This window comes from Rhyacophila brunnea, unplaced genomic scaffold (genome assembly GCF_057557595.1).
Source record: "Rhyacophila brunnea isolate RB1 unplaced genomic scaffold, BYU_Rbru_1.0 scaffold_18, whole genome shotgun sequence".
Lineage (NCBI taxonomy): Eukaryota > Metazoa > Arthropoda > Insecta > Trichoptera > Rhyacophilidae > Rhyacophila > Rhyacophila brunnea.
This window is the reverse complement of record NW_028232837.1, coordinates 23,622,483-23,630,987: the sequence shown is the minus strand read 5'-3', so window position 1 is coordinate 23,630,987 and position 8,505 is coordinate 23,622,483.

Genomic DNA, 8,505 nt, shown 5'->3' with positions numbered 1-8,505 from the left:
TATGCAATTACAGTAATTGAACACACATTAATAAGTTGTATAAAACACACTGGCAATAATGTGAAATATAATATAGTATACACTAGGTAATATTAACTATTTTTTATATTTGCAACGAAATTTCCACATTGTACAAGAAATTCATAAAATTTTCACTCGTTCACACTATATACACATTGTTAGATTACCGAAAAATCTGCATTTGTATAATTTATAATATTCTTTATTATATTTTAAAACGGTTGAATTATTTCAGCATTAGTATAAAAATAATGTATAACGATAATTTGATGACAATTATTTGAAGTAATAAATTCGCAAAACATTACACTCACACTTACAATAATTAAACTGTCACTTTAATTTATCAGGTAACAAGATTCGAACATTAAATTTATACACGCGTTTGACAATTTATTAAAACAATGTCAGACATTAGATTATTTATGTATTTAAATATAAAATTCACTTATTTACAGCTGACCATACTTCCCTATTAACATACGTCCCTATTGTGCTACAATTTGGATCTAAAAGCATCGAATTTTTACCCTTGAATTATTGACATGTACAGACAAACAAGAATCTATTTCGCAAAAATGGCGTCACGTGAAACGGGCATCGTTAGCACGATTATTAAACACACAGATAATTATAATTGACTATTTACCAATTACCGTTGTCGGTATAATTTGGGGTGGTATATCAAACTCCGGATCGATTGCTGGAAACAAATAGAAACGAACTAGTGATCTACTCATTTTTTATTCGCCATTAAAATGACGACAGATTAATTATTGTTCGAACAATAATAATCATCACTGGAAAGACTGATAAACGTACATACCAAAAATAAATTCAAATTAACAAAGTATTTAAAAATAGAAAAAATCCGTGTTTATGGTTTTATTTCTCTTCTTCTAATATTTGTTGCAGAACGTTGTCTATTTTATTCATATTTTTAAGTGAGTCCAAGCAATCTTTCTATATTTTGGTAGGTTTTCCGAAACATGAGGTGTGGGATTCAAATTTCCATCATATTTTTCACGGGTGTCTTCTACTCTTCTACTTCTGTCTAGACTTGTCTACGTTGTGACCAAATTTATTTACAACTTTGCGAATTTCCCATTGTTATGTATGGGGGTTTTTCCTGCAATGCATCTGGATGACCTCATTTTTAGGCTTCGCAACATACATTTGATTTTGGCTATGCCTGCCCTTGCTTCAACCCCAACTGTTATATATAAAAATAGATTATATATATATATATGAACACAAGAAGTCAAAGTTGTGGCATTAATAAATATGTTTTTTATACTAACACAAAACAATATAATTTTAAATAGATTTTATTATATATAGATTCTTGATACTAAATTTATAACCAGTACACTACGTTTTATAATATCAACCTAAAATAGAAATATTATCATAGTATACTGTGGACACTAAATGCAATGAGGAAAGGATTAACTCCAATCTACGACGATGACACATCTATTGATACAATAAAAAAATCTGACATATAGTAGCTATTTTTTAAGCGTTTGATATTTCATAATATACTATTTTTAATCCCTAGTTTTGTTTCAACGTATATTTCGGGGGCTTAGGGTGACAAGGGCGAAACTACAATAATCACGTTTTGAGTTAGGTATCAAATTTTGATCTAATGCAATGACACAATAGATAAGGTGAATGTTTAACAGCATTTATTGCATTAACAATAAACCCTCATACAAAATCTGTTAATATAACTATTACTTTGTTAAGGGTCGGTGGTCTGCTCAGTAGCGAAATGGTAATTAATTTTCTACAATCCCTAGTAACAAAATATGTTATATAACTGTAACAATAAAAGTATATAGTTAGACGTTCAAACTGACAAGAATTTTTCTAATAAAGTTTTTAATAATACATATATTAAACATATATTTTTTTTACAAAACAAAACGTATATCAATTTTAATTCACTCATTTCCTTGCCTATCTAAGATTCTTCCATATATATTTTTAATTCATTTTACACTTAAAGTTATGTAATATATTAAAATTCTTTTTTAATTTGTTAATTAAATAAACTAGAATATTTTGGGACGACAATGTCTATTGTACATAATAATATTATAGTCCCTTGGCAATCGATCAAAACAGTTCACCGTTTTAATACACAATGTTCGTGTATAAAATTCATGCTTGCCGGTGGGTATATTATATTGTCTTATTAAGCATGAATTTAATTGGGAATAACAATAAATTGCAAAATATTATAATACACTATCTTTAAAAAATATTTTGTTTATTTGAAATCTAAAAAAAATGATAAACCACTTTTTTTTCTTTGTAGGGTTATATTGTAGTTATTAAAATAAAATATTAAGAGCATACTTCAGTGAAACGGCAAATAATTTTCAACAGTAGGTGGGACGTAATTTCGCACGCGTTGCAAATCGGAGAGCGATAGTAGACATGTGAGCATGTCAATTTGTTTTGTGTTGGCGTCGGAGGAATTAATTCTTAAATCGTCTAAAGATAACTAAAAAAGTATTTACTCGAAAAACAAAACATGTCAATGAATATATTAATATTATTACTTATATAACAATAAACGCATGTTGAATTTTTATGACAAATTATGTTTTGTTCGTCACGCGTTGTTTGCACAATCTGCGCGTCACATAGTCACGATCTTTTTGGACCATGCCTCAGCTGAAGTATAGCCTTAATTGTATGGTAGTTAATCCATAATATATATTTAACAATTATATATATATATTTTCAGCCGGGGTCGATCCACTGCTAGATGAAGGCCTCCCCCAGCTCCCTCCACTCTTCTCGGTTCCTTGCTTTTCTCTGCCACGTACTTCCACCGAACCTGACAATTTCGTGAATTCAACGGGTCTTGGGGCGCCCCTGTGGCCGCTCAGTGCCCCTCGGGTACCACTGAATGACTGTATTCCTCCAGCGGTTGTCGGCCCACCGCCATTTCATCAATTAGGTGACCTCTCTCACATCTCTCACTCTTGTTTGCTTCATTATCCATTGGTTTCTTCTGCGGTCCTTACGCGTTATGCCCAACATGCACCTTTCCATGCCACGTTGCGCAACTCTCAATTTTTGGATCTCTCGAGTGTTGAGAGTCCATGTTTCGCAAGCATACTTTAGCACACATTGGTTGATCCATAATATAATATTAAATATAAATAAATATCCATTATATTTTAGTTTATTGTTTTTGCAATAAATATAGTTTAAAATTGGTTTACATATAATTTTGTATTTTAAATGTTTTTGAAAAAATACAGTTTTAATACAATGTTTATTGGGCAGACATATTTTGCTCTAGACTAGGCATTACAATTCGTGTTTGGTAGACAATATTTCTTCTTCCTTTTACGCCATATTATGTTGTGTAAAAGCCAAACTGATCTTCTCGAATCGAATTTTTACTTCAATTATGTGGTCCCAGTTTCTCCTCAATATGAATTCCAATATAATTTTTAATGACGCCCCATATTTAATGGATTGTGATACCTTTAATCAAATTAAGGTAACGTTTTTTTATTATAGACTATTTAAATTCATTGGTAGGTAAGTATCGTTTTTAATTTAATGTAAAATCAAAAAAAAATTATATTAATTTTCTATAAAAACAATTATTATATAGCTATTATGATTTTTTTCGTAAGTATTTTCAGTGGTAATTCGGGAACATAATAATATATTTTTATCCACATTTTTTTACTCTGGCAAATGCTGCTGGCAAATGTTAATAAAGCATGTAACAATACCTTCTATATTTGAGCTAATTAGAATAATATAATACTAATATTAAATCTTGATATCTATTAAAAATATAATTCATAGGAGTGTTATATCAACATTTTGCATGTAATATTAAAATGCAACATACAATATCTTTATGGGATATTAATTAATTAATTAATTAATTAATTAGTAGGGTTGAAAAACCGGGTTTAATGAATTTCAAATATCGGTTTTAAAATAAACTTAACGGATTTCAGCTTTCCTTTTATGAATTACACTGGCATTAAACGTGGTAGAAATCCTGTATAATGACTTTAAAATTAACGTTATATTATAAATAAATAATTACAAGATAAAAAGAACTTTTTATATACAACTTTTTAAATTTTCTGTTGAATTATTATGCTCAATATTGTACTTGATATGAAGTAAATAAAAAACAAACAAAATTAGAAATACTGAATACTGAAATGTCATTTTGATTTCCATAGTAACGCACGTATTTATATTAATAATTTAGTTGCTAGGACCACCCACTTAGCAACCAATAATAGTAGATTGGATTACGGATTTCTTCCGAAATAACTTTTCATGCAAAACAGAATTAACTGAAAATGAATTCAATTATACTTAAAGATGGCTAAAAGTATTAAAAGAATGCATTGGCATCGTGTTCTGATATATTCTAAAAGTTTCAAATGTCTAGCTAGTCGGGAAGTTAGTTAAAAATCGATTGCAAGATTTGTACCGGACAAATAAGAATACGAGCTAATAAAAACGTTGTAATTACACGATATTTAAGATATTTATATTAGATAGTTGCATCTTCAGTACTAGTTATCCTAATATCATCATGGTTCCGAAGATGGGTTTATCGCCCGGAAATCGCAGAATCACCCAACAATTTTTTCACCATCAAAAGGCCATTGATATAAGAACCATATTAAGAGTAGCATGATGTGAAACACATGAATAAGAACATCACGCAGATGTCATGAATGCTCTATAGCTGGATAGAGTCACCGTGGAGTCGGAAACGAGGCGGACCTGGGAGAATATAGTACAGGGGGGGGCAAACTGCGGCCCGCGGGCCGCATGTGGCCCTCCGGGTATTTTTATGCGGCCCGCCATCATTAATATTGTACTTCTGATTACGAATAACTTTTTTATAATTTTTTAAAAAATATTGACAAAAGATTAAAATTTGTTTAGCAATAGTAAGCGATCCATTTTCAATAGATATTGATAGTGGACCGACAGAGCTACAACTTGAGATTATTGTGTTACAGTGTGACACTGATTTAAGAGAATTGCATCGTCGTGAAGAAATCTTCAAATTTTACAATGCCCTTAATTCAGACAAATTCGACCAACTTAAAGATTATGCAAGAAAAATGTTCGTTATTTTTGGATCAACCTATATATGTGAACAAACATTTTCGATCATGAACGTCAATAAAAATTCTTTACGATCAAATATCTTCGATGCCCATTTACAAGCAGTTTTGAGAATATCAACTACAAAATTAACACCTGAATTTTAAAAAATGTTAAAAAATGTACAACAGTTTCATTCTTCTCATTATTTTTTTTGTAATGTTTATTTTTCGTGATAATAAATAGTGTATATCAAAAATGGTATTTTACTTGCGGCCCGCCGCTCATTTTGAATTCTTGAATTTGGCCCTCCATCCAAAAAGTTTGCCCCCCCTGATATAGTAGATGTGCATTACCAGTTGTATTCTTTCGTCAAAAATGAGACTATATGGGTAGGTCAGATTTTTTCTAGTGCGCAATAATTAGGCAGGGCGAATGTGATTATTGTTTTGATTGATATCGATTGATTCCATTTACATTAGGTTTGTTGCATCGCTCGATACGCTCCGACTATTTTTTTTGTCAAACCTATCGATCTTCTTACTAAATTAGCGACATTAAATGAGGTAAATTTATAGGATATTGGTTTATTTTTTGTTAAGTATTACACATTTACATAATAGGCAATATTTACAAATCTGGAAAACAGACATTTCATATGAGTCTGTTTCTCTTTTAAAAATATTCATTGGAGTCGAAAAAATAAATGACATATTATTTATTAAGTTAACTACATGAACTTTAAGATGTTATGAAAAAAGTAGTTTTATTATTAATTGCTACCTACTAGTTACTATTATATATATAAATATTTTTAACCATGTCCGATCCTAAGAATACCATAATATGGGCTTTCACAGAGTAGAGGTTTTTATTAAAAGATTTTTGTTTTTACGAGAAATTGATGTTAGCCACTTGCTCAACCTAATAGTTCCATACTCCGACTCCAAACACATATTTGTATTTGCCAGATCCAGGATTCAAATCTGGGACCCACGACATTATAAAATCGACGGGTTAGCTGTTCGGCCATCGTACTAGATACTCTATTGAGGTTTTGATTCTTGTAGGTAAGTGATAGCTCCAGTCCGCACGCACATTTTGGCCGGCTTGCACATCTAAACTCGCCTCGTCTGCCGCACAGCCATAAATCAAACCTTCTGGGAACATTGCACTGATATTGTATATGAAGACAGCGTACATTGGCGCCTAGCGACAGCCGCGCGTAACCTCACGAAACGTGTATATATAGCGAGCCGGTATAGGAATGACCAATTTGTAGCGTGTTCGTATGCGTACAGGCGGCTTCGACTCGTTGCTAACAGCACTAGATGTTTTTTAAAACTAAAGAGTTGCATTTCACCAATGTGCGGAGCTCCGTTGGCAATGTGTGTTTTGTGAATAACGATGACGTCACATCGACGTATTCGACAAGTTTCAAACGAGACGAGTTTACATGTGCGAGACGGCTTAAGACCAAATTCGCCTGACTACATATTGAGTTTTAAAATCCAACGTATCTTATAAATAAATAATAACTATTTCCTTCAATTATGCGTATAAAATCATCAAAAAGGTTACTATCACAATCGATATTCTAGATATACTTAAATGAAAGTATACCGGAAAACCGGTAATGTCATCAAATTGTTTTAGTAGTAGGTATAGACCCTAATTTAAATGAATGTCAGATTTATTTCAATAATAATTAATAGTTAGTGACTCGAGGATTTTTTGTTACATTAGTCCGCTGGGTTTGGCTGGAGGTGGTTGTTGCATTTTAAATTTCGAAAATGTGTTAATTAATAGTGAGGGGCTATTTCAAATAAGGTAAATAATAAAATTATATTATTTTTAAAATACAGTAATATCCGAATAAGTATAAATTTTAAAAATTTGAAACATCTCGATAATTTTTTTAAAGTGACAATATACCTACTAGTTGGTTTTCGATCAAAATTTAGCATCGCTGTTAACGATTTCACGATTTACTATTTAGAGTAAATATACCGTATAAAGAAGGCTTCTTCAAGCTGCTTCCACTTCTGTCGGTCCTGTGCATTGCGGCCTAGAGGCCTTCATCCAGCAGTGGATAGATTCAGGCTGATAATGATGATGATGATACCGTATAAATATGAATACCTACTGCATCGTTAATACTTATGTACATTTTTTAAATTGAAAAAACAATTAATCTTGGTATTGGGCTAATCCAACATCTGCCTCATCTAGGTCTGTCGACCACGGTCTTTAAATCCAACTAGACACTAATTCTTCATCCTATACGAGGTCTATCTGATCTTCGTATGCCTTCCGGCTTCCCGATTATCAGTATATTTGTAATGTGTGACTCGTTCATCCTGTCTACATCGCCCAGCCATCTAAAGCGCCCCATTTTGATAGACTATTGGTACCATGTATTTATATAATAATGGAGGAATAGTTATTTCTGCCAAGGAAGATGCTTTTTATTAGACACATTTTCACACTAAAAATTAAACAGTTTTGTAGTTAGGGTTAATTTTTTTAACACCCCCTCTTATAAAAAAAGGTTTTTCTTGATAAAAAAATATTAATTTGTGTATTCTATAATTATTGCTGTATTAATATGTGTGTTAAGTGTACCTATAATTAGTATTTTTATTATTATTGTTACATCGTGGACATCACTTGTTTACTGCAATATGTACTTACAACTAAAACATTAAATTGTTCTGTTTTCTAACATCTTTACTTTGTGTCCCGTGTTACGTTTCGGAATCTGACTCCATCCAGGTCTGTTCAAAGGAGGATTCCTCATATTTTTGGACTATCGATATCCAGCTTGACACAATCCCTTCACATTGTCGACCAGTTCTTCGTTTACTTTCTGGCTTCCCGAATTTCAGTTTTATTATCTCGTGACTCGTTTATATCGTGTACATGTCCCAGCATTCTGATTCCCATGGTTCCGAGTTATACATAGCAACAGTACTGGTATAACCAGTGTTTTCCAAACGGTGAATTTGATTTTTGACGATTAGTTTTTTTCTTTATTTCGTTTACAATATTATTATTGTAAAAACCAATAAACTATTATCTTCATTCCTAAACAGAGCATTTTATGGCGGAGGTTATATTACATAACATACGTTGTTTTTTTTACAATAAATAGGTGTCAGTCATTCATCTAACCCACTGGGTCCTCGCAATTGATCAAATACGGATTGAAAAATAACATGATTTTTTCTGGATACAAAGACGGTTTCTCTACTTATTAGGCTAAAGTGGGCAACATAATAATATTCAAACTGTTCATTGACGCGCCTAATCCCAGTTTCACACGCAGCCAATATTATCGCCGCGATAGTTTTCTGCGAA